Source organism: Canis aureus, chromosome 8, assembly GCF_053574225.1.
Source record: "Canis aureus isolate CA01 chromosome 8, VMU_Caureus_v.1.0, whole genome shotgun sequence".
NCBI lineage: Eukaryota > Metazoa > Chordata > Mammalia > Carnivora > Canidae > Canis > Canis aureus.
In genome coordinates this window covers 69,432,971-69,460,552 of record NC_135618.1, presented here as the reverse complement: position 1 = coordinate 69,460,552, position 27,582 = coordinate 69,432,971, and the positions used below count along the sequence as shown (strand labels likewise).

The 27,582-nt window shown below is 44.1% G+C and overlaps 1 protein-coding gene and 1 long non-coding RNA gene across 5 annotated transcripts in view; one reads left to right on the top strand and one right to left on the bottom strand.

Annotated features, from left to right (window-relative positions):
• LOC144319660 (uncharacterized) overlaps window positions 1-14,677 on the bottom strand; it is a 19,517-nt gene extending 4,840 nt beyond the window's left edge. The window contains exons 1-4 of one of the 3 annotated variants that reach the window (XR_013385418.1): window positions 14,565-14,677; window positions 13,908-14,041; window positions 11,161-11,257; window positions 3,253-3,424 (exon numbers count right to left, since the gene is read on the bottom strand). This is a non-coding gene — a long non-coding RNA (uncharacterized LOC144319660). Of the gene's footprint in view, window positions 1-3,252; window positions 3,425-11,160; window positions 11,258-13,907 lie in introns of all 3 variants that reach the window. The other 2 variants (XR_013385419.1, XR_013385417.1) reach the window with 2 other exon arrangements.
• The window catches only part of IFT22 (intraflagellar transport 22), a 51,648-nt gene extending 24,066 nt beyond the window's left edge, over window positions 1-27,582 (top strand). The window contains exons 9-10 of one of the 2 annotated variants that reach the window (XR_013385412.1): window positions 1,173-17,799; window positions 17,870-27,582. The gene's annotated coding sequence lies outside the window, so the exon portion shown is untranslated. Of the gene's footprint in view, window positions 1-1,172 lie in introns of both variants that reach the window. The other variant, XR_013385411.1, reaches the window with a different exon arrangement.

Sequence of the window (27,582 nt, the reverse complement as noted above, 5' to 3'; positions counted from 1 at the left end):
TAGTGACTGTCCTCAAGTGTCCCCCTGAGCCCTACACTCCCCAGTGAGTGCATCCTCCCCTTGGTATGTGGCCAAGTCCAGTCCAAATGCACACGACGCCCTCTTGCGTTTTGTAAGCTGCAGAATCCCTGTCTTCTCCCCCTCCCCCTCCCCCTCACCGCGAAGAGGGGACGCCCAGGGTTTTATATAGCCTTGGAAAGCTCTCTGCTGCTTTCTTTTAAAGCAAGTTAAAAATGTTCTTGGCCAGATAGTAGGAGCCGGTCCCGAGGGCTGGTGCTGCCCGTAGAAGCACATCTCCTAGGAGCTGGGGGCTGCTTTCCAGTGGTGGAGATGTGATTAGGTCATCGAGGGTTAAGGAGAGAAAGAAGGGGAGGACCCTTGCCAGTGGCCTGTTTGTCTGCTTACCAGGAGCTCACGCAATTGTCTTTGGGCAGAAGCACAGCTGGCCACCAGGTGTCTGTGCTCTGGGCTTGGAAGTTTGTAGCTGGAGTGTCATTTACAGCGGGTCTCCAGAATGCTCTCTCAGATGACTCCCCTAATGACCATCCGGAGACCTGACTGAATGGGAATTAATGCAAACAGGGAGAGGAGATCGAGATAATCAAGTGAAGGTGTCGGGGGAGCAGGGTGCTAGAGGGGCAGGTGGCTCTAAGCTTGGCTCTCCTAGGGAACTGGTGAAGGCTCTTCGTAAGAAGCGACTCCAAAGGCTTCTAGAAAATTGCTTAAGAAACTCGGTGTAGAAGGGAAGCTGTAAAGGGCTTTGTGATATGTAAAGGTGTACCCCCTGTCCCCACTAGTCCCTCGTGGAGGACACCAGTAGAGCTCCCCATCCAGAACAGCCATGACATGCCCTTTGATGCTCGCTGAGCAGCCGGGCCTCACTGGGCCTCTGAGCCCACTCAGCACATGTGTGAGGCTCTGACCAGAACAGCCTACCACCCTGCATTTGGTGCCTGTGTGGCCAAGGGCTTCACATGCAGCACCCCTTTGTCTCCCCCACCACAGCCCCGGGAAGTAGGATCTTCCTATCCTCATGTTCATTTTAAGAAAATAAGACTTAGAGAGGTTAAATAACTGGCCCAAGGGCATACAACGAATAAGTGGAGGAGCAGGGTTGCTAATCCAGATTTGCCCATCACTCGGGCTTTAAGATGCTACTTCTCCCCTTGCAGGATTTTTCCTAGCATCGCCGGAATCCCCAGTCCACTCTGTGTCTCGGTTGTATGGCCACATTGAAATGGTTCTCCTTCCACAATCCCTTCTGCAGCCTGTTGGAGCCATGCTATGGTTTCTAAGAGACCAAGTCAAGTAGGCGCTGAAGGTCCCGATCCCCAGGGCAGCCGTGATCATGAGAGACATCACCCTGTCTCCCAGCACTCACTGGAGTGTCTGCTGCGGGAATTTGGGGAGGGTCTTGAGTCATGGCAGATGCAAGAAGCTGTGATGTCTGCTCTCAATTCTGTGAGTCAGGTAATCCGACAGAGCAAGGTGGGGACGATTTCTTTCTGCTCCGCCGCATCTGGGCCTCAACCTGAGAGGCCCCAATGGCTGGATTCAGCTAAGGGACTGTGGCCATGGCACAGGGGCCTTGGTTCTGTCTGCCAACTGGATCCCTCCCCTCTTCTTCACACGGCATCCACTGAAATGGGGTGGAAATGTCCAAAATGGCTTTTTCACTTGTGTGTCTGGTGCCTCCATGTTCTCCCTTACAGCCTCTCTGTTCATGAAGTAACTTCATCTCCTTACATTGTTGCTCTGGGCTCTACAAAGCCCCTGCCCACGCTCTTCCTCATGCCACAGTACCTGTCCTGCCCCGAGCCCCTTCTGTGGTGAGCTGCCACCTTCGGCCTCTGCTACCAGGGGGCTGTGTTGTGTCACGTGACCCTGCCCCTTGGTCCCTCCCCACCACGGGTCACTGGAACAGGATCCACTATAGGCTGGCCAGTGGCTTCTGAAGTCACTTGACTGGCTCAAAAATAGAAGGAAAGCCGGTCAGACCAGTCGGATTCCCCTTTGGGGAAATGTGAACCAAAAACTCAGACCATATCGGCACAGTGCATGTGTGACAGGATAGTGTTAGGGCACCTAGGGCCTGCATGGACCAAGGTGCTGGCCAGAATGAGACTAAAGAAGGAACTTAGAGAAGGAAAGCCATGACACGGAAAGAACTCAGAGTGGAGGGAACCATGAGCCTGTTGTGGGCGAAGGGAAAAAGGACGGCCGAGCAGAACTGGGCCCCATGGAAGGCCTAGGGTAGAGCCTATCCCAGAGGTGCCCTCAGGTCCCATAGCTCCAGGGCCCACCTGGCCCCTGTGAGTCACTGTGGCCAGCTCCTTCCTTATTTCCCTGGCCGTCATTTGGCTTAGAGGTGGCCATGCGAGTTCATTCTGCCAATAAAAACTAGAAGGAAATGGGCTGGAGGACCTTCTGGGAAGAATTTTGCTTTTTGATTAAAGGAAGGATGGCCTGGCCCTTCTTCTTTCTGCTTTGAACATGGATGTTTGAGGATGTGATACTTTAGAGCAGTAGCAGCCATATTGGGACCATGAGGCCACAAGACCAAGGGAAGAAGCCAACATACCAAGGTTGGCCAAGCAGACGGACAAAAAGAGCCTGGGTCCTAGATGACATCGTTGAGCCACTATACCTATCCTGGAACCAGCTACTTCCAGTTTTATTGATACCTTAATTAAATGTCTTATTTTCTAAGCAGATTTCTGCTATTTGAAGCCGAAGATGTTCTTAGCCAGTGTAGCCCTCCTCTGAACCTTTTGGTCATCATTTTCTTAGAGCCCCATGGCTCTTGGTTTAGATCCAAATGGGAAATCACCCCAAATTTAGACAGTGGAATCTTACTTGCGTGGTAGGAAATACAAGTCAAGATTTCTAACAGCCTACAGAGCAAGTTCAACACTTAGTCCCAACTCCCAGAGCCTGTTGCACACAAGAAGAGGTAGCCTCAGGAACGTTCTAGGTATGTGAGCATGAGCCTTCTAAAATGGGGCTCAGTGATGAATTTTGGGACACACAAGTGCCATAGGGGCAGAAGGGAAGAGCCTAAGCATGGGCCAGAAAGCCATGGAAAGCACATGGAAGGAGCAGCAAGCTGGAATGGACAGCTGGCGGGTGGGTGGGCAACACTTCTACAGGAGGCCAAGGTCCACAGCAAGATTTTAGAATTGCTGAGTACTGGCTGGAAGGAGTTTATGGCAACTGGAACTAAACTGGTGGAAAACTGGGCCTTCTACTTACCTCTCTAGTCAGGCTTCGTGACATTTTAGATCCTTATTAGATTCCTAACAGGGACAAAATCCAGGCCATTCCCTGTGTGGGGACACTCCCATGTTCTTCATGTTCTTCATTCTTTGTCTCTTCTCCACCTCTCCCTTTTTCTCCACCATTTCTTCCTGTCTTCTCAGCAAAGCTAGGAGCCAGAAATGCACAAGATCTGAATCTCTTCTCCCTTAATTGGAGAGGAAAGATAGTGGGAGACAAGGGTGTCTTATGGACTTCGAATGCGAGTCTGGGGATAATCCTAGTTGGCTTGGGAGGTGGAAAAGGCATAGATTAAGCTGTCTTCTGCCCCAACCTTGATCAAGCAAGGGGGATGGGGGTGCTTCCTCAGCATTACACAAAGTGTGCAGTCTTCCCTTCCCTTGTGCAATGAGATGTTGAACTCGGAAACTCTAGATCTTCTCTTTTGATTTCTAGTTTCACACACATGGCACAGATAAACTGGCATCCTCCTAATGCATCCTGCCAATATTTCATTGCATCTAGAATTTGAGAAAAGTCTCAGCCACCTACTTCCCATCCCCACATCATCAGTAGTAGAGGCATGTGTCCCATAGAAGTTCATCAGATAAATGGGATCTAAACACGATGTGATATAGTGACCCTGGAGTTTGTAACCAGCAAACTCCACAGCTAAGCCTCTCCCCTCGGTGCAGCCCCTGTGCACCCTGCATATCTTAGGAGTCCTGCCCCAAAGCTAAAACCAGGCTAACCCCGACGCTTGCCCACTGTGTTCCTTCATTCATTCAGCAGAAGTGTACTGAACACCTAGTAGAATTACAAGCTAAGCTTAGAAAGAACAATACTATTAGGAAGATAAGTCGTTAAAGGCACACACCCAGTTTCTTATCTAATCAAACGAAAGAATGAGAACTTTGGGGTGGAAGAAGCAGAAAGGGGGTAACCGCCTACTTTATGTGACTAATGCTTTACCGTGATGCTTAATACACCCTGAGTTCCCCCTACCCCCACAGTTGGCCAGTATACCACGAAGGTTTCTCTGGAATCCAAGAAGGAGAACTGAAGGCTTTTCCTCCTCCCTTGGTAATCAAGGGTTTGTTTGTTTTTTTTTTTTTTCCTCCAGTATGAATTGGCCTGATTACAGATTAAATGTCCTTTCATAGTCTATACAACATGAGAGTGTCTTTCCCGTGACCTCTTCAACAGCAACACTGTCCCCAGATGATTTTCCATGTTGATTATGTTCACAGGCTTCTCTTGAGGGTGAATGACGTCACATTCAATCTACTCCCTGCTTCCCCTAGATAGTTCTCCATATTCATTACCTAAGACTGGCTCAAGTCGCAGCGAAATTAGCTGCCATTATCTGAGGCTGGAACCTGGATTGTAGGTTCTTCTTACCCATTATGCTTGCAGAGCCTCTCTGTGTTCTGAAATCCCAGATGTCTAATTAGTTGTGCGCACTGCCTGAAAGCAGTTTCGCATCCATTACGTGCATGCGGTTTTTCTCCAGTGTGAATTCTCTGACGTTGAATGAGCTCTACCTTCCCAAAAGCCCTCACATTCATTGCATTTGTAGAGTTCCTGTCGCTTGCGAAGGAGTTGATGCCGTGCGGTGCTAGAGTGCTGGCAGGGGCTTCTCTGCCACAGATAAGGCTTCTCTCTAAGATGAATGTTTCAGTGTTCAGTAGGATGGAAGCCCTGGTGAAAGGTGCCTGTACTGATGATGGGGTTTCTCTCCAGGATGAGCACTGTAATAATAAGTCCTGAGTTCTAAGATTTGGCCACATTTATTTTGGGGATTTCTCACTTCTCAAAGGTACAGACAGAAGTGCAAATTATCCCCCATCTTCATCCCATTCACGGGATGGAGTCCCTCATGGTTCTCTGGGATGTCTCCCTAGTCACAGATCTCTCCACAGTGGGAGACCAAGTCGTCCTCCCATAAGGATCTCCTTACTGCTTTCACCTATGAGTCTATTGCTGCAGAAAGTTCCTGCTCTGGGCCAGCCTGCTCTGTGTCCCAGTCTCACCATATAAAATCCCAGCAAATGTAAATCCCAGCCATTTTGTCTCAAAGAACCAGAACATGTCCTGGATGGAGAATTTAAGATTTGGGGAGAAGGTTTAAGGGTCAGAGTGTCTTTAGGTCAATCTAGAATATGATGAGTGTGATAGATGGCTGGTTACTTATATTCTCGTTTTCTTTAATGTACCCTCTTTTGGTCACACTGAGAATGTACCCATTAAAAATACCTTCTTCAGTGACTGCGAGGGAGCACATAGGGACTTGCAAGGCGGCTGTTCCCCCTCTGTTCTTTGATCTGGATGCTGGTCAAATGGATGTGTTCACTTTGTGAAGATTCCTAAGTAGTGTGCATAGGACTTAACGCGCTTTCTATGAGACAAAGTTAAAAGTGAGTAACTTCCTACTGCTGAGCAGCCAGCAAATGAGATGTAAGCAAAACTAGGCCTCCATGAGAAGTCATTAAAGTGGGGGACTTCCAGAGCAGAAACTTTTTGCCTTTTCCCTGCCGGCCCCCTTTGGCCCCCTTCTTCTCGTGCATCCTGGCATCCTGGAGGTGATGCCTGAAGGCGCAGCAGCCATCCTGGGAGCATGTGGAGGAGAGCCACATGCAAAAGCTGGCACAGGGAGCCTAAGGAAGGTGTCCCTTGCCTGTGGCCTTGAACTTCTCACCTCTGGAACTCTTACTTGGTTTAATCTAGGCAATGAGAAGTGATACACGTTTAGGTTAGGCATCTTTCCCTGTGTTCATTGCCTCTTACATTTTAATTTTGTTCACCTTTTGCAAAAGTTCTGTTCATTGAATTGTATTGTCCCTTTGTGTGTCAGCTGCGTTGCAGCCATCCTTCCAAATTTGTTGTTTGTGGCTCGAGTTTGTGGGGGTTTTTAGGCCAAACAAATTACTACATTTTTATTTTATGGCTTCTGAATGTTGCACATTTATACTTTTCCCACTCTATAGAGCTGTTAAAACATTAATCTTTTTTTGCTGGTTCAGTATATTTGGTAGTTTCCTTGTTGTATGTTAAAATCTTGGATCCAAGTGGAATTTACCTTGAGATAAGGCCGGGGTAGGGGAGTGGGAGTGGTGAAGGTCTGGTTCTTCCCTACCCTCCCACCCTCTCTCAGCACCATCTGAGAAACAGCTACCTTGTCAGCTAGTGAAATGCCTCTGCGATTATGGGTTCAGTTCCCATTGGATTGTGGGTCTTTGAATTTCTATTTCATGTCTGTACCTTTTCCAATACTTAATTATTTTAACTAATTTTCTCTATAAGTTGTTTCTGTGTCTGATGAGGCTCCCACCTAATTGCTCTTTTCTAAAACTCACATGACGCTAAGGTGGGTAACTGGGGGTTGGTGATAGTCACTCAGAGATTGCTGTGATGTCAGAAACTGAACAGAGCCTTCTGGATACAGATAATATTCTAACAATATTCTTATTCAAAGCAACCTCCTCTATTCCTCTGCAATGTTTTCCTGGAGCCATTTGGTAAGCAAGACAGATTTTCTCGTAAGAATTATTCATATCCAGGGGCACCTGGGTGGCTTAGTCTATTAAGCACCTGCCTTTGGCTCAGGTCATGATCCTGGAGTCCCAGGATTGAGCCCCAAGTCAGGTTCCCTGCTCAGAGGGTAGTCAGCTTCTCCCTCTGCACCACCCCCCACCCTTGCTCATGTTCTCTCTCGCTTGCTCACTCTCTCAAATAAATAAATCTTTAAAAAAATAATTACTCATATCCAGAAACGTAGCATCAAACAAGTTCCAATTCTGACAAATATGTCATAAAAGCAAAACCATAAAACTGAGGATGGTCTTTAGTAATATAAAAGGGCAACCTTTTGCTTCAAGTCCTATGGGGACTCAAGATGATAATATCACAGGCCTCCGTGTGCTGTGAAGGCTACACAAAGCACAAAACATTGTCTGGTCTAAAAAGAGCCCTATCTGTGTCAAAAGAACAAATATTGCATTAACAAATGTGTTTCCCTTTTGGGAATTTAGGAGATTCATGAGGAAACGATGTATAAGATCCAGGTTTCTTTTTAAGATAAACTTTCCAGGGGATCCCTGGGTGGCTCAGCAGTTTAGCATCTGCCTTCGGTCCAGGACATGATCCTGGAGACCCGGGATTGAATCCCACATCGGGCTTCTGCACGGAGCCTGCTTCTCCCTCTGCCTGTGTCTCTCCCTTTTTCTCTCTCTGTCTCTCATGAATAAGTAAATAAAATTAAGATAAACTTTCCAGAGAAAGTGAAAGTGATTTGTTTCTTCTGATAAATTTCCCAGAAGCAAACAGAAGGATTCAGAAGAACTCCATTGCTCTTACAGCTGCATAGGATCTTTAGATTTTTCCTAAAAATGGCTATTATAGTATTTATTTTTTTAATTTTTTTTAATTTTTATTTATTTATGATAGTTACAGAGAGAAAGAGAGGCAGAGACACAGGCAGAGGGAGAAGCAGGCTCCATGCACCGGGAGCCCGATGTGGGATTCGATCCTGGGTCTCCAGGATCACGCCCTGGGCCAAAGGCAGGCGCCAAACCGCTGCGCCACCCAGGGATCCCTATTATAGTATTTAAAGGCTGCATTAGGACATCAGTTTTGAGTGTGTGGAAGTATTAAGAGAAATAGTCTCTCAAATCATGCCTTTGATCTTTTCTTTGCCACATAAATGCTTCATATTGGTGTAATGAGCAAAATGAAATGTTTGGAAAAATATGGGTCCAGGATAGATTAATTCCTCCAGTAAGTCAGAATTTGTGAAAAATGATATGATGTAAGTGTAAGATAAAAAAAAGAAAAGAAAAGAAACTATATCAGCTGCACATAGTGACTTCTTTCAAAGAGCACAGCATGAGGTGGGGGTGAAAAGTCACTGCTTTTTACAGGAGAACCCTGATAATCCCGATCCCAGCCAGACGATGAAGGTCCACACCAACAGTGATCAGGCTTGTTGATGGTATATACCCTCAATAAAATGTGATGGCAATGGCCCTTTACCACTATTGTGGTCTTTGTCCCCAAAACTTACAATTCCAGTCTAATGAAGAGAAAACATCAGAGAATCCCAATTGAGGACCTTGTGCAAAATATCTGACTCCTCCAAACCGTCAAGGTCATCAAAAATAAGGAAAGTCAGAAAAAAGCTGTCACATCTGAAAGGAGCCTGAGAAGAAATGACAGCTAAATGGAATGCTGAATCCTGGATGGGATCTTAGAACACTTTGAAAAGGACATTAGGTAAAAACTAAGGAAATCTAGATCAATGGTAACTTTATTTAATAATATATTAATATTGGTTCATTAGTAATAACAAAAGTACCATAAGACATGTCAGTGGAGGAAACTGGGCATATGGGAACTCTAATATCTTCCAAACTTTTCTTAAAACTAAACTATTCTAAAATAAAAATTTTATTTAAAAATAAGCTAAAATCATCAAACTATTAGAAGAGGTTGATGGTGGTTACAGATAAGATGACATGGATGCAGTTCTCTTTTCTTCTTCCTACAGCTCAAACCCTGGACATAATGTCTAATGCAAATAGAAGATGATTCTGGAGGGTGGAGAGAACATCAAGAATTTTTTTTAAAGATTTTATTTATTCATGAGAGACACAGAGAGGCAGAGACACAGATAGGGGGAGAAGCAGGCTCCCTGTGGGGAGCCTGATGCAGGACTCTATCCCAGGACCCCGGGACCCTGACCTAAGCCAAAGGCAGATGCTTAGTCATTGAGCCACGTAGATTTCCCCAGCCCTTGTGGTTCTTACTATGATTTCAGGATGCACCTCAGCAAAACCATTGGAGAACTTTGAAGAACACAGTTTTTTACAAGTCCCAGAGGGTACATGGTGCACTTGAGGTCCTGGGTGGAGAGAGAGAGAAAGGACTTAGGGCTCTGCCTTTATTGAGGGTGGGGTACCTACAGTTTCACAGTACACTATTAGCAAATTTATGGCATAAAATCAGGAATTAGGGCACAGAAAGAAAGAAATGAGATCAAGTGGTCAGTTAATCTAGGTTACTTGGGGCTCTCTATAAGGAGAACTGGTGGGGGTAAACTGGTTCCTTACTAGTTGAAAACAACTGGCATCTATGCCATCCATCCACTCAGACATCCACTTAATTCAAGATTCATGTCTTTGAAATGGATGCCACAGCAATGAAAAGTTTAATGTCAAGAGAAGCACTCAAAACAAGTAAAAATGAAAATGGAATTATAAAAAATGTTCAGACAACCCAGAGAACATTCACCAAGATAGACTGTTTCCTGGATCATAAAACAAACTTCAGCAAATTCAAAAGAATTGAAATCATATCAAGTGTGAACTTTGACTGCAGTGGAATCAAACTAGAAATCAGTAATGGAAAGATAGCAGGAAATTCTCCAAACACGTGGACACACACATAATAATCCATGCGTCAAAAAGGAAGTCTCAAAGGAATGGATCATATTTAACTAGGTGAAAATGCAGCATATCAAAATTTGTGGGACACAGTCAAAACAGTCTGAGAGGAAAATTCATAGCACTAAATGTTCACAGAAGGGGCTCAAATCAGTAAGTTATGGTACTACCATGAGAAACCAGAAAAGGAAAAGCAAAATAAGTCCAAATAAAACAGAAGGGAAGAAATAAAAGCCAAAATCATAAATGAAAGACCTAAGAACAACAGAAGGGCAAACAAAAAGCTGTTCTGTGAAAGATAAGTGAAATGGGTAAGCCTCTAGCAGGGCTAATAAAGAAAAGACAATGAAGACACAAATTACCAATATCAAGAAGAAATCTTTGGGTGGCCAAGAACTGGCAGATCTAGGACAAGGAAGAGCAGGCATGTGAGGATCCGGGCCAGAAGCCTCACACTGACTCTATTCCAGGTTCCATGATGTGCTGTAAATTCCTAAATCTAGGCTGGCCCACCAGGGAAAAGGAAGTCTCCAGAGAAGAGGCTAGTGGTGAGAATGACATTCCATATCCACCATTCAACTCTGATCTGCCAACAAAAGTGGCTGAACATGTGTCCAAGATTCAGCAGATCAGGGCATACAACAAGATAGTACTAGGTTAATGATCGGTCCCCGGATGATAGCCACTGAACATGCCCAGCAGTGCCATGATAATAATGCCTGTAGAGTAGCAGTGGAAATATCCCTCTTGTAGTATGTTTTAGGAGAATCAGTCCCCTTTCTCCCAGACGCAGGGCCTGTAGCAGAGCAATCTCCCCTGATTCTGTTATCCAGAAAACCTACAATAAAATATATACTCCTCACTAAAGCCACCCCACCCCTTAGATCTGCCCCTCACCTTGAAGAGAAGATCTGCAAAACTTTTTTAAACAATCTACTTAGTTCTACCCCTTGAGAGAAATCCCTGATTAATTCTTATCACCTCACCAGTGCCAGGGCTCAAAAACTGGGCACCTGTGCTGAGCACAGCACAGAGCAAACCATAGAGGGAATGGTATGGAGGGAAGCAGAGGACATCTATATGGATGATTTTCTAGCCACTGTCAACCCCGGTCAAAACAATCACCAGAACCTCCAGCGGTCACCTCCTCATTCAGGTTGTACCCAGCCAGGTCATTCCAAAGCAAACACATGTGAAAGACAAGCACAATACCCACCATTGAGAACATAGAGTTGATGATGGGCAACCGTAAATTTCCAGTGCTTAGGGAAAGAAGTCCCACCATCATCCCCATGACACCTGCCGCTCCCAACATTCCACTGTTAGTGTGACTAACACACTATGTGGATGAGGCCATAACCTAATCGGGCTATGGGGCTTAGCACCCAACACTGAGACATTGGTAAAATAACTCCATCTCCATAGATTCAATGTGGAAGACTAATAAAGGGGTTTAGAGTCCTACCTTGTGGCTATGTAGCAGGAAGCAGCTCTCATGGCCCACAGAGCCACGGATTGGCACGTCATCCACCACAAATTCAAAGCATGACAACCTTGGTGTCCTGGCACACATAGAAAAAGCCAGTCAGGAGTCAGAAGAGGCCTCCCCAGGCATAGGATGAGAGCAGGGGTTTCTCAACCTTGGCACTACTGACATTTGGACCAGGTAATTCTTTGTTCTGGATGGGGCTATCTTGACATTGGTAGGATAGTTAGTAGCATCCCTGGCCCCTTCCCCCTAGATGCCAGTAGCACCTCACCAATTGCGACAAAAGTATCTCTAGACTTTGGCAAATGTCCCCTGAGGGACAAAATTGCTCCCTGTAGAGAACCACTGGGTTAGACATGGTATGTTGGAGGTCTCCAAGAAAAGCAAGTACAATCTGACAAAGTCAAGGCCTAGGGCGAGGAGAGAAGCCAGGTGTAAGAAGGCTGGGAGTACGCTAAGGGGAAAATCTTAAGAAAGGATTCACTTGGGGCTCCTGGGTGGCTAAGTGGTTGAGCATCTGCCTTTGGCTCAGGTTGTGATCCTGGGGTCCTGGAATTGAGTCTCGTGTCAGATTCCCCACGGGGAGCCTGCTTCTCCCTCTGCCTGGGTCTCTGCCTCTTTCTGTGTCTCTCATGAATAAATAAAATCTTAACCAAAAAAAGAAAAGGCTTCACTCAAGGAAAAGCATGACACGGGGAGGTTAGAGTGTACAAGAGCCAGTTAAGAAAGGGCCAAGAGGTAGGTATGAAAGGCAACAGGACTACATGGGAGTGATAGTTGGAATCTTATTACCAACAGAGAAGCTTGGAGTTAGGAGCCCTGGGCTCTGATATCAGCTCTGCAATTTTCTGTCCACGTCGCCCTGAAACAGGCACTTGTGAGCAGGAATGTTTCTTTGTTAGCTGAATCCACAGAACAATGCCTGCCCTGCCTGCCATACACAGCGGCTGGTAGTTAGAAATCACATCAGATGATTTCCATTAAGATGCTTTGAAAACAAAAGAAGCCGCAAGGAATAAAATACTGGCCATTCCTACAGACTCAGAAGACCTTAAAAGGAAAAGAAAGGAACATTGTAAATAACTCTACAGGTATAAATGCGACAACTTGGATGAAATGGACCAATTCCATGAAAGCTACAAACTACCCAAACTCCCTCAATGTGACACAGATGAGTTTAGAAGTCTTTTAACAATTTAAAAAACTGAACTCTTAGTTTTAAAAATACAGCCCCCTGTCTCAATGGTCATATAACTGATTTGATGATGCACTGGAAGGACTCACAGAACCCCATGTAAAGTTATACTCAAGGTTCGGATTTATTAGAGCAAACAACAGAATGCAGGAACAGCAGGAAAAAGATATAAGCAAAGGCTGGAGAGGTCAAATGCAGGCATGCTTTCTTATCTCTCTACGGGGATAACACAGACACACCTTCCCTGTGTGCCAACAGTGGGAGCGATGTGAGATGTCCTGGGCCAGGAAATACTGCTTGAGCCTTAGGGTCTAAAGATCTCAAACCGAGCTGGTTGCATACCTGCCATGCGCGCCAGCAGGCACCAGGGAACCATCATGAATCCTTATGTTTACCTTTTCTTTTTTTTAAAGATTATTCATTTATTTATTTGAAGGAGAGCATGCAAGAGAGCATTGCACAGAGGGAAGGGGGAGAGGGAGGAGGAGAAACAGACTCCCCTCCCCCGCCCCAGCAGGGAGCCCCAATGTGGGATATGATCCCAGGACCATGGGATCTGCTTAACCTTCTGAGCCACCCAAGCTCACCCCCCTTTTAAATTTAAGTAATCGCTACCCCCCCCCCATATGGAGCTGGAACTCACAACCCTGAGATCAAGAGCCTCATGGTCTTACGGCCGAGCCAGCCAGGCGCCCCTCTTTATGTTTTAAACACACTGACACCCTGGCTCTTCTCAACCCACTGCTCTAGGCATGTAGAATAACATCTACCCGCCGCCCCCACAGCTGTGCAAATGTTCCAGGAGTTCTGACAGTCTGCCCAAAGGGTCATCACCATGGATACATAGATAAGTGAGAAACGGGTGACACAGAGCTGCCGTGTTCGCTTTTAGCTCGCATTCTCAAAATTGAGAAAATTGAGTTTTGAGAAACCCTGATCTGGACAAACAGTTCTCAGGTGTGACATGGAAAGCAGGCTCCGTAAAGGGGGAAAAATCGCTAAATTTAATTTCTATCAAAATTAAAATTTTTGCTTTGCAAAAGACCCCATTAAGAGGATGAAAAAACTAGTTACAGATTGGGATGAAATATTTGTAAACCACATATCTGACGAAGGATTTATCTAGAAAATGCGAAGAACTCAGTAGTAAACAAACCCCCCCCACCCCAGATAATCCAGTGAGAAAATGAACAAAATATATGAACAGACGCTTCACCAGAGGTTATAAAATGTTCAACATCCTTAGCCATTAGGAAAATGCAAATGAAGATAGCACTTAATCATCTATTAAGTGGCTAAAATGAAAACTGGATCTCTGCTACGTTTTCTATCTGCTTTTGCTAAATGCCTGGGGCACCGTCAAAAACAACCGCTTTCAGTGAAATTCCCCCTTGAGTGGTCTTGTACCCCCTCAAGGTGAAAATTGGGTCTCCTATTCGTCCGGATGCCTGGGCTTGGTTTACTGTCTCACAGGAATCTTGCCCCTTGTGCCAAAAGAACATAGATAATATGTCTGGTGTCACCTTACCCTGAGCATGTGTGGTGCGGGGGTTGCGGGGGTGTCCCTCGGACTTCACACTGCTGTCTTTCTCCAGCTTCGAGGCCAGTGAGCAGAAATGCGGCTCAGTTTCACAGCAGCTTCCTGCAGAGTTTGGCAGAGGCCTTCAGGGCAAAAGCAGTCCTAAGAGTTCATTTACACACCAAACACCACAAAAGCAAGCACTGAAGCGAGTGGGGCGATATGCATCTAAAAAGCTTCTGCACCACCGAGGAAACCCATCAACAAAATAAAAAGGCAACCTATGGAATGGGAGAAAAGATTTGCAAATCATAATCCTGGTAACGGGTTCATCTCCAAAATATATAGGAAACTCCTAACACTCAATAGCAAAAAACTCCAATAATTGTGGAGTGGCCCAGGTCATGATTCCATGGTCCTGGGATGGAGCCCCTCGTCCTCGTTGTCGTACTCCCTGCTCAGTGGGAGTCTGCTTCTCCCTCTCCCTCTGCTGCTCCTCCTGCTCCTTCTCTCTCTCTCAAACTCCACAACAAATAATCCAATGAAAAATGGCAAAGGACCTGAATAGACATTTTTTCCAACAGGACATGCTATAAAAAGGTGCTCAACATTACTAATCAATCAGGGAAATGAAAACCCAAACCACAGTAAGACATCACCTCACACCTGTTAGAATGGCTATTACCAGGGTGCCCAGGTTATGCGTCCAACTCTTGATTTCATCTCAGGGCATGATCTCAAGCGCTGGGTGTTGAGCCTGCCGAGGATTGATTCTCCTTCTGCCCCTCCCCTCCTCAAAAGGAGGAGGAGAATAGCGATTATAAAAAAGACAACAGATAACAAGCTTAGCAAGGATGTGGAGAAAGGGAACCATCCTACTCTATTGGTGGGATTGCAAACTGGTGCAGCCACTATGGAAAGCAGTATGGCAGTTCCTCAAAAAATTAAAAATATGATCCAGCAATTCCACTTCTGGGTATTTATCTGAAAGAAATGAAAACATTAATTCGAAAAGATACTTGCACCCACATGTTCACTGCAGCATTATATACAATAGCCAAGGCATAGAAACAGCCCAAGTGTCCACTGATGGATAAATGGATAAAGAATATGCCACACATACAGAACATAAAGAACATGCACACACACACAGAAATATTATTCAACCATAAAGTGAAATAAGTCAGATAAAGACATATACCATTTGGTCTCATGTAGATGTGAAGTCTTTTTTAGAAAGATGTTTTATTACTTTTAAGTAATCTCTATATCCAGTGTGGGGCTTGAACTTCCAGACCCAGGATGGAGAGTCACATGCTCTACTGACCCCTATATATGAAATCTTTTTTAAAAATGAACTCAGAGATACCAAAAATAGGTTGGTCTGTGGCTATCAAAGGCAAAGGCAAAGGGGTAGACGAAATGGGTGAAGGGGGTCAAGAGGTACAAACTTCAAATTATAAATGAGTCCTGGGGATGCAATGTACAGCAGGAGACTACATTTAATAATGCTGTACTGCACGTTTGAAAGTTGTTAAGAGAGTAAATCTTAAAATTTCACATCACAAGAAGTTATAACTATACGTGATAACGGGTGTTAACTAGACTTGCTGTGGTGATTATTTCACAATATATACATAGATCATTATGTTGTACATTTGAAACAAATATGATGTTACATGTCAGTTATGCCTCAATTTTTTAAAAAAAGATTTTATTGACTTATTCATGAGAGACAGAGGCAGAGACACAGGCAGAGGGAGAAGGGACTCGATCCCGGTACTCCAGAATCATGCCTCTGGACCAAAGGCAGGCACTAAACTGCTAAGCCATCCAGAGATCCCATGCCTCAATTTTTCAAAAAGAGTTTTTTATGTTTTGTGTGTGTGTGTGTTTGCCACCTCTGAGTCCTTTGGTCTCCTAAATTATAGCCTGGTAATTCTTTGCTGTCTTGTTAGGTCTGTAAGCGCTTTTAAGATGTCTTATTGGACTTCTTTTTGAAAACTTTTATTTATTTATTCATGAGAGAGGCAGAGACATAGGCAGAGGGAGAAACAGGCTCCCTGTGGGGAGTGGGACTTCATCCCAGGACCCAGGATCATGCGCTGAGCCAAAGGCAGATGCTCACCACTGAGCCACCCAGGCGCGCCTCTTATTAGACTTTATCCAGCATTGTCAATTGTCCTTCCAGGAAAGTGGACCCAGATTACCTAGAAAGTAGAAATGTCCACAATGTACAAAAAACATCCTGTTCACTCTGCTCAAAACTCCCTTCTCCACTTGACTTGCTTTTCCTTGAAGACTCAGCCCAAGCAGGACCTCTACGAAAAGTTCCCCGTATCTTTTTTTTTTTTTTTTAAGATTTATTTTATTTATTTATTCATGAGAGACACAAACTGAGAGGGGCAGAGACATAGGCAGAGGGAGAAGCAGGACCCTCACAAGGAGCCCAATGCAGGACTCAATCCCGGACCCCAGGATCAGACCGGAGCCAAAGGCAGGTGCCCAACCACTGAGCCACCCAGGCATCCCCAACCCCCACCCCCGTATCTTCTAAGCAGGCTTCCCCAAACACTGTGACAGTGCGCTTTGTACTGTCACAGCCTTTGTCATTCTGTGTTGTTGGTATGAGTGTCTAGAAGCACTGACTGGGTCTTTCATGAAACAAACTTTTTTGGAGTGCCTACGTGGATCATCATGCACTAGGCTTACGAATGTGAACTCTAGTCCATGACACCTCAAGGAAGTCAGCTGTTTATGAGTGAGTGTGATGTGAGCTTTGGAAGCTGGAGGTAGAAGAGGCTGAGGAGGGGCCCCTCAGTGGCTCAGGTCATGATCTTCTGGGTCCTGGGGATGGAGCCCTGAGTCGGACTCCTTGCTAGTGGGGAGTCTGCTGGGGATTTTCTTCCTCTTTCTGCCTCTCTCCCCACTTGGGTATGCACACTCTCTCTCTTTGTCTCTCTCTCAAATAAATAAATCTGTAAAAAAAATTAAAAAGCGCTCTTCCCTTGGCATAAGCCTCCAGTCTCCTGGTTTTCCTCCTACTTAGGCTATTCTTCAACCTTCGTTTAAATTGGTTTGGGGATCCCTGGGTGGCGCAGCGGTTTGGTGCCTGCCTTTGGCCCAGGGCGCGATCCTGGAGACCCAGGATCGAATCCCATGTCGGGCTCCCGGTGCATGGAGCCTGCTTCTCCCTCTACCTGTGTCTCTGCCTCTCTCTCTCTCTCTGTGTGACTATCATAAATAAATAAAAAATAAAATAAATTGGTTTGCTAGCATTTCCCTGAGCTCACCTCCTTCTAACCCTGCAGTCTAAGAGGGCAACTGCTTTCTTGCCTTTCCTGTCTCTGATGCCTCTCAAATTCTCACATTCCTGCACAGGAAATGCTCCTGACTCTGAAGCTGGTCTGTCCCCAGCATGCGAGTTTCTAATCTTCTGAGGCACATCCTTCTCCCTGGCTCTCTGTATCCGTTACAGTGGCCTGGCCATCCTACCATCAGATATCTCGGTCTCCATCCCTCCAACCCCCTCTTAATCCAGACTCTTCCTAAATCAGCCCTCAGTAGGACCAATGCAGCTCCCTCCTTCCCTCCTGCCATCCTCCCCCCTGCTGCCCCAGTGATATTACTAAGATGTAAATCCAATCATGCTATCCTCCTCCTTACAACTTTCAATGGCTCCCCATGGCCTAAAGCATGAAGTCCTAGCTTCTTTAGCTTAGCACACAGGCCCGCATCATCTCAACCCTGCTGCCTCTTTAGCCTCATCCCTGCCATTCCCCTATTTATATAAAGAGTCCTTCAGTTTCATTTCTTTGGAAATCCTTTATGACTTATTGAACACCTACTTATTTTTTCAGGCAATGTGCGTTATTTCATTTGATCCTCAAAATAATATGAGGTGGCTATTTCCATTGTATAGATGATAAAAAAATGTGCGTTATTTCATTTGATCCTCAAAATAATATGAGGTGGCTATTTCCATTGTATAGATGATAAAATAAAACTTAGGCTGACAGAGGTTGAGACATTTACTCAAGGTTGTTCATCTCTTAGGTACTGGACCTGGATCCTATCCAAGAATACATCTCTAAGGTGTCATTCTTAGTCTTTGCAATAAACTGTGTTTGCTTCCTTTCTGTGCCTGGCCAGCTACTGTTCCATTTTCAAAACTCAGCTCTGCGATCACCTTTGAAAACTTTAAGGAACTTCAAAGTCTTGCATTTGAAACCATCCGCCCCCATGCCCTGATCACAGGCATAACTGAATAAGAACACTTGTGCCCATCATACTGCAATAATTGCTCTTCTGCACCATTTCCCCTTAACAGAAAGCCAGTTAGTGTTGAGAAAGGTCTGGGTTTTTCTTTATTGTTGCCACACTTCACATAGTGGCAGGCATGCGGTGGGTCTTGAGTAGACTTACTATATGAAATTTCTGGCTCTGTTACTTGCTAGAGCATGTAAACTTGGGGAAGTTATGTAGCCTCTTCATGCCTCAGTGTTCTCATCTGAACTCACATCCTTATCTGTAAAATAAGTGTAATAATAGCCACTATGGAATGTCACTGTGAGGATGAAGGGAAAATTTACCTCCAGGCTGGCATACAGTAAGTGCTCAACAATATACACCCCAGTCTGGCCAGAGCAGGGAGGAAGGTGTGATAAGGGCTCACAGGTGTCCAGTCTTGCCCCTCACTTAGCACAAGACCTGCCACCCCACACACTTTGAAGGCCAGCTCTCTGCCCCTCCCTCCAGCCCCTCTAGCTGCACAACTCCCTACAGAATACCCCATAGGATTTTCGGAATGGGAAGGGGCCAGAGAGCTGTTCAGAACCTCAGTGATCACAGGAGATAGACAAGGATCTTTGTCTTAGCGCCTTTTGGAATTAAGCGCCAGTATCTGAAAAACTGTCTCTGCACTCCACACTCAGGGTAAATGGCAGAAGCAGAAAGGCCCAGAATACACGCGGTTTGTGTGGGGATCAGATCCCAAAAGCTCTGGAAAGGAGAAACAGAACCAAGGGAGAAGCATGTTGTGCACTCACCAAGACTTTGTAAAGAACGTTTCCATAGAATTATAAAAAGAAACGAGCCCTCTCATGCAAAATGACATTTGCGTGTTATATTGGTCTGCTAGGGCTCTCGTAACCAAACACGGCAGACTGGGCAGCTTCAAAATCAGAAATTTATTTTCTCATAGTTCGGAAGGCTGGAAGTCCAAGATCTAGTCGACAGGGTTTTTCCTGCTGAGGCCTCTCTTTGGCTTATAGAGATGGTCTCCTCCCTATGTCCCCACAGAGTCTTCCCTCTGTATGTGTATATGTGTGTCCTAATTTCTTCTTCTAAGGGCACCAGTCATATTGGATTATGGGCTATCTTACCTCATTTTAACTTAATTATCTCTGTAAAGACCCTACCTCCAAGGACAGCCATCCTGAGATACTGGAGATTAGGTTTTTGACATACAAAGTGGGACAGGAGCCACAACTCAGCCGCGCAACACATGCAAGTTTCAGATGCTTCAACATGGAACAAAAATCTTCCGAGTATATAAAAAGTTAGCTAAGTTACAAATTTTTTCAGGCTTTTTTTTTTTTTTTTTACCACTTTCATCCCATTTTGGTTGTCAAATCAATAAAAGTCTCAAGGTTTTAAAAATAGCTGAACCATTTTGACATTCAGGAAGGTTTGGTGCCTTCTCAAGCTCTTAGATTTGCCCAGCTTGATATGACCTCATGTTTCAAAGGAAGCTGCCTCTGTTCAGCACTTAGTCACAGCTGGCCTTCTGGAACATCCTCAGCATCTGAACACATCCAAGTGGTGGGAGGAGATGTTTTTTAGACTGGAACATTTTAAGTAATCCAACTCACGCAAACGTTCTTGAATGACTGAGCTACCTACCTTTTTACCAGAAACAGATGATTTTGCATCATAATTCCTTTTTTTAAAAAGTTGCCCTACCACATATAGGAAGAAACAATAGTGCATAGAAAAACTGCTGTGGACTGAGAACCAGGAAGACCTAGGGATTTTGAGAAAGTCACTTCACCTCCCTAATCCTGTTCTTTCACATGAAACATGAGTGGGTGAATTAGACACCTTCATGTCCTTCCCGCTATAAAATTCTAAAAGTTCAATATAAAACAAACATACAGCTTTTGCCATATTGGCATTCTCCTAATTCATGCTTAAAATACAGTTTATCCCATTATTTTTAGACCTTATGCCTAGTTACCCAATTATTACCAATCTTAGATACCCCATAGCAATGCAAAGATGGAACTCATGGGGGTGATCAGTCTGGGGGACTCAACCCTGAACATATGGTAGTGATATTAGCCCGCAGCCACAATTCTGCCCCTGGACTCCCCCATCTCATTCAAAAAGATTCTTCATTTTTTTTTTAAAGATTTTATTTATTCATGAGAGACACAGAGAGAGAGGCAGAGATATAGGCAGAAGGAGAAACAGGCTTCCTGCAGGGAGCCCAATGTGGGACTTGATCCCGGGACTCCGGGATGGTAACCTGAGCCAAAGGCAGATGCTCAACTACTGAGCCACCCAGGTGCCCTGGATTCTTCATTTCTTTTTAAAATTTTTTATTTATTTGAGAGAGAAACAGAGTGAGAAAGCACACAGAGGGAGAGGGAGAAGCAGAGTCCCCGCTGAGCAGGAAGCCCTACATGGGACTCACACCTATGACCCATGAGATCATGACCAAAGGCCGACGCCCAACTGACTGAGCCACCCAGGTGCCCCCAGATTCTTCAGATCGGCCCTCAACACCTCATGGAGTTCCACCCCCATGACTTAGAAAGGTCCTTGCTTTCCTGTATTTATGACTTGAAGTATCTGATGAAAGCTATGGCTTCCTTCTTCCCCCCCAAATATAAATGTGTATGTGTTTATATATTACAGTTTTATAGAGTTCAAGAATCTTTTCAAGCCTACCCATAGACACTGTCACCCTCCCCTCCCAGGTCAAGGACCCTGGATGTCTGCTGGGACTGGTGGGGTAGCAAAGTGGGTGGTGTGTTGAGTGACTAACTTCATCCTACTCTTAGGAAAATAGAGCTCATTTAAAAACAGATTATAACAAACTTTTTAATCTGCAAAAGCTTGGCTATTTTTTGTCGAGTGATTTGTGGGGTTTTTAATTTTTTGGTTTTTAAACTATTGTATTTGTGTTTTTAAAGCTGCCTTGGGGCACCCCCGGTGGCGCAGCGGTTTAGCGCCGCCTGCAGCCCGGGGTCTGATCCAGGAGACCCAGGATCGAGTCCCACGTCAGGCTCCCTGCATGGAGCCCGCTTCTCCCTCTGCCTGTGTCTCTGCCTCTCAGTCTCTCTCTCTCTCTCTGAATAAATAAATTAAAAAAAAAATACTTATAAAAAAAATAATAAAGCTGCCTTGTACTTTTGAGTAATCGCTACAGAACGAGTGTGTAAATATGTGTGATATTAACTAAATGGATGCACATTTAAAAACATATTTTGCATCGTGTTTTGTCTTAATCATTGTCTTAAAATATGTGTGACCTACTTTACCTTCTTCATAAAAATCCCAAAAGTATGGGGTTGAGAAAGCTTCTGGGTTAGTGGACACATCTATATGCCAGGAGGGTGGCACACCCCAACTCCAGGGGGACAGAAGCTCCAGAGCTCAGGATCCTTCTGGACCTCATCCTGTGTATCTCCTCTGACTGTCCATCTGTATCCTTTATTATATAATAAAGTGGTAAATATAGGTAATTGTTTCCATGAATTCTGTGAGCTGTTCTAGTAAATAATCAAATCCAAGGAAGGGTGGTTGAATTGAATTGACTTGTGGGGTACCCAGGTGGTACAGGTTACAAGAGAATTGCCTGGTCTGGGGGGGAGAACAAGCACACATCTGGTGCTGAGCGTGTGATGATAGTGAGACAGTAAACGAGAGACACAAGGGGAAGAGTGAGTTTTACATGGGCTGAGGCTAGGGCTGGGATTACAGAGGAAATGAAAACATAATATATTTGGAAGTTACACTATATGTTTTCAGTAGGTGGAGAGTGATTCAAAAGTTTGATGACAATATTATTTTCTACCACCTTCATGAAAGGTGGTAGATGCTTCATGAAAGCATTGTTATTTTAAGATAAATTCCATGCTAATAAGATAGACCCTTTGAAAATTGATTTGATTTCGTTGAAAATGAGCGGTTTCTATCCAGATCAGGGTTTCCTGTTTTTGGAAAGGTGCATGCAGCTCCTTTTCTTTCCCCTACAGCCCCATAGCCCAGTGGCCTGTTGCTGGTCAAGCTCAAGAGAATAGAGCTACAGGTTTAATGATTCAAATGTTGAAAACATTTCAAGTCCCATGATACGCCACAATGTGTTGCACTCCCTACTGTTCAGATAATCCTGGCAAACTATACAGAAAAGGCATTTCAGGGGCACCTGAGTGGCTCAGTTGGTTAAACATCTGACTCTTGATTTTGGCTCAGGTCATGATTTCAGGGTTGTGAGATGGAGCCCTGTGTCAGGCTCCACACTGATTGCAGGGTCTGCTTAAGATTCTTTCCCCTTCTCCCTCTGCCGCATCTCCCACTCTTGTTCTCTCTCTCAATCTCAATCTCCCTGCTCCCCCTACCCCATCAATCAATCAATCAAATCTTGAAAGAAAAAAAGAAAAGGCATTTCAACAGCAGTGAGCTTGGAAATAGGGCAATAAAGTCTTGGGATGACCATAAAGGGCCCTATTGATGAGATTCAATGGATAGTGTACCTTACGGTGTTTCACATGGTGTGAAGTATCTCCACATCAACATCCTGCAAGACCTGGAAGGGCTCATTTGCAGGGAATAAAAAAGTCCAGCAATGATCACAATTATCTGCTATAAATCAGGATTCTGAAGTAAGAGTCTCCTTCAAATTAGATTAGTATACATCAGTTCAGGTTCAGTCAGAGCAAGGAGCAACACTGAGTTGCATGGTAAATCCCCTAGAGTCTTGATAACAAATAAAAACCAACAAATATGGGATCCCTGGGTGGCGCAGCGGTTTGGCGCCTGCCTTTGGCCCAGGACGCGATCCTGGAGACTCGGGATCAAATCCCACGTCGGGCTCCCTGCATGGAGCCTGCTTCTCCCTCTGCCTGTGTCTCTGCCTCTCTCTCTCTCTCTCTCTGTGACTATCATGAATAAATAAATAAATAAATCTTTAAAAAAAAAAAACCAACAAATAAATAAAATGGTCCCTAGATACATCAGCACCACTTGGAACTTGTTTAGAAATACAGATTCTTAAAAAAAAAAAAAAAAAGAAATACAGACTCTTGGGCCCTACACCAGACCTACACCAGACACAGAAACCGGGGATATGATCTAGCATTCTCCAGGTGATTCAGGTGCATCTCAAATTTGAAAACCACTGTTCTAGAACTCAAGTAAAAACCTGAGTTTTGGTGTCAACTAAAGGCAAGTCTAAATAGTGAAGCTAACAGGAACATCTGTGTGAAGCAGTGATGTAGGGTTCAGAAAAGGGAACATGACATAAGGCGCCCTTCCCAAGCTAGTCCTATTTGACTAGGGTGAATAAATAGCTGGTTTGCCAAGATGTACCAATTTACTCCTATTGTTCTTATGCAATGATTGGTATCATCACTGTCTCACCCTTAAAAGTGCCCCTGTTTGGATAATAAGTTATATGGCCACCCTCTCATGTCCCCTCTGTGCTCTTGTTCTTGCTCTATTTGTGATGGAAAAATGAACCTGGGGCTATCCAAGATCAGTTTTAGCTCTTGAAGTCTTTGGAGCAGAAAAAGGAAATGACCAGAAAAGTGGCCATGAGTTGGCCAAAAAGGACTCAGAGATGACACTTCTCAAGAAGTTCCTTTAAGAAGGTAGATAAAGGGATCTCTGGGTGGTGCAGCGGTTTGGCGCCTGCCTTTGGCCCAGGGTGCGATCCTGGAGACCCAGGATCAAATCCCACGTCGGGCTCCCGGTGCATGGAGCCTGCTTCTCCCTCTGCCTATGTCTCTGCCTCTCTCTCTCTCTCTGTGTGTGTGTGACTATCATAAATAAATAAAAGTTAAAAAAAAAAAAAGAATGTAGATAAAATAGGGGTGCCTAGGTGGCTCAGTTAGGCCAACTGCCTTTGGCTCATGATCCCAGGGTCCTGGGATAAAACTTCCCCCACTTGGGTTCCTGCTCAGCAGGGAGTCTGCTTCTCTCTCTCTCCCTCTGTCTCTCCTCCCCACTCATGTTCTCTCTGTCTCACTCAAATGAATAAATAAAATCTTTTTTAAAACTTACAAAAAGAAGGTAGATAAAATAATCTCAACGACAAGGATAATAATTAATCCATTGGTTATCAAGTAAGTATATCCAAATTAAAATGCTGAGAAAAAGGAAAAGCACTTTCCATGGGAATTTTTAAAGCTTAAAATGTCATGTAAAGCTTAAGGCAGGATGGCTGGGTGGCTAAGCGGTTGAGCGTCTGCCTTCAGCTCAGGGAGTGATCCCGGGATTCCAGGATTGAGTCCCACATCAGGCTCCCTGTGAGGAGCCTGGTTCTCCCTCTGCCTGTGTCTGCCTTCTCTCTGTGTCTTTCATTTCTTTTAAAATCTTTAAAAAAAAAAATAAAGCTTAAGGAAGCTCCTATTGTTGCAATAGCCCAGATTGGCATTTTTTTGTTTTTGTTTTTGTTTTAAGATTTTATTTATTCGTGAGAGACACACACACAGAGGCAGAGACATAGGCAGGGGGAGAAGCAGGCTTTCTGCAGGGAGCTCGATGTGGAATTCTGTCTCAGGACCTCGGGATGATGGCCTGAGCCAAAGGCAGACACTCAACCACTGAGCCATCCAGGCACCCCTAGGTGTATTTTATTATTGGTTTGTACTGATGTATTTATAGAATAAGTCTTGCTGCTTTTAGTAAGATTGACCAGAATAGGAAAATGTTCAAATGGAAAATTCTGGAAGTTTTGTACTTCAGTAGAAAAATAGGTCTCCCCCTATTAATATAATTAAGTAAATTCATAAAACAAAATCTGACTTTAACAACAGAAATGTTTGAGCAATCAATAAGATACATTTTCTTCTCAGAAATAACATTGGGTAACAATCACTGGTAACATGAAGATTTCCCCCCAAAAATTGAACAGATGTGACTATACCTCTATCCAGGATTTCAGTTTAATTTGGAACCCAGAGATAACTATTATGATAACATCTGCTTCTGATAAAAGTAGGCTGGGTGATTCAGCCCATCTCTTCTCCTGAGGAGACTAAAATAAAAAAACAGGTGGAATATAACAAACATCCACTTGAAGGCACCAGAGAGCTAACAAAAAAAGTGAAAAATTACCAGCCCCAAGTCCCAGAAAGGACAGAGGTTCTGCAATGAGAACCTGGCCAAGAGGGCTGGCTGCCTTTCTCCTTGGGGACATCCCCCAATTCCAGACCGTTGTTGGCTGGAATGTCCATCGGCTTTTTTTTTTTAACATAATATTGAAGTGAATTATACATCCTGCAAGGTGCACAGATCATAACTTTACAGCTCAATTGATTTTTTAAATTGAAGTATAATTAACATGCAGTGTTACATTAGTTTCAGACGTACAATATAGTGATTCAACAATCCTATAAATTATTCAGTGCTCATTGCATTAAGAATAGTTACCATCTGTCCCAAAACAACGTTATTACCGTCTTATAGACCATATTTCTTTTTTTTTTTTTTTAAACCACATTTCTTTATGCACTTTTTGGTGGACTTTTTGGCTCCATGACTTATTTATTTTTATAACTGGAAGTTTGTGTGTGTGTGGTTTTTTATTTTTTAAGTATTTATTTATTCATGAGAGACAGAGAGAGGCAGAGACATAGGCAGAGGGAGAAGCAGGGTCCCTGCAGGGAGCCTGATGTGTGACTCAATCCCAGGATCCCGGGATCCGCCCCCCACCCTGGCAGCCAAAGGCAGATGTTCCACCGCTGAGCCCCCCAGGCGCCCCTGTAACTGGAACTTTGTATTTCTTAATCCTCTTTATCTATTTCAGCCATCCTCCCACCCACCTCCCCTCTAGCAACCATGAGACTGTTCTCTGTATTTAAAAGTCCATGTTAGTTTTGTTTCTTAAATTCCACATATGAGTGAAATCATATGGTATTTGTCTTTCTCTGACTTATTTCACTTAGCATAATACCCTCTAGATCCATCCATGTTGTTGCAAATGGCAAGATCTCATTCTTTTTTTTTTTTTTTTAAGATTTTATTTATTTATTCATGAGAGACGAGAGAGAGGCAGAGACACAGGCAGAGGGAGAAGCAGGCTCCACACAGGGAGCCCGACATGGGACTTGATCCCGGGTCTCCAGGATCACACCCTGGGCTGAAGGCGGTGCTAAACCGCTGAGTCACCCAGGCTGCCCGATTTCATTCTTTTTTATGATTAACATTCCATTGTGTATATATAAGACATCTTCTTTATCCATTCATCTACTGATGGATACTTGGGCTGTTTTCATATCTTGGCTATTGTAAATAATGCTGCAACAAACATAGGGATGCATATATCTTTTTGATTTAATGTTTCTTTGGGTAAATACTCAGTCGTGGAGTTACTGGATCATATGGTATCTCTATTTTTAATTTTTTTAGGAAACTCCATATTGTTTTCTTTATATATGTGAGAGAGAGAACAGAAGCAGGGGGAGCAGCAGAGGGAGAGGGAAAAGCAGACTCCCCACTGAGCAGGAAGCCTGATGCAGAACTCAATCCCGGATCCCAGGATCACGCCCTGAGCCGAAGGCAGATGCTCAACCACTGAGCCACCCAGGTGTCCTTCTAATCCATTTTGAGTTTATTTTTGTGTGTGGTGTAAGAAAGTGGTCCAGTTTTGTTCTTCTGCAGGTAGTTGTCCAGTTTTCCCAGCACTGTTTGTTAAAGAAATGGTCTTTTCCCCATTGCATATTCTTGCCTTCTTTGTCAAAGATTAATTGACCAGATAAGTGTGGGTTTCTTTTGGGCCTCCCTGTTCTGTTTCATTCGCCTACTTTTCTGTTGTTGTGCCTCTACTATACTGTTTTGGTTACTGCAGCTTTGAGATATATCTTGAATTCTGGGATTGTGATACCTCCAGCTTTGTTCTTTTTTCTCAAGATTGTTTTAGATATTCAGGGTGTTTTGTGGTTCCATCCAGAGTTCAGTTCTGTGAAAAAATGTGGTTGTATTTTGATAATGGATTGCATTAAATCTCTAGGTTGCTTTGGATAATATGGACATTTTAACAATGATGGTTCTTCTGATCTATGAGTATGGGATATCTTTCCATTTGTTTATGACCTCTTCAATTTCTTTCATCCATGATTTATAGTTTTTGGAGTACAGGTCTTTTACCTCCTTGGTTAAGTTATTTTAGGTATTTTATTATTTTTGGTGGGATTGCTTCCTTAATTTGGCTTTCTGCTACTTCATTATTAGTGTATGGAAATGCAACAGATTTCTGTATATTAATTTTGTATCCTGTGACTTTACTGAATTAATTTATCAAAGCTCAATTGAGCATAGGCACCCACTAGAGAAACTAGAACAGCATCCCAGAAGTCCCTTCACTATCCTTTCCAATCTCTACCTGCCCCCACAAAGAAGGACCACTAACACAATTTCTAAAATAAAGATGCCATTTGTCTGGTTTTGCATTCTA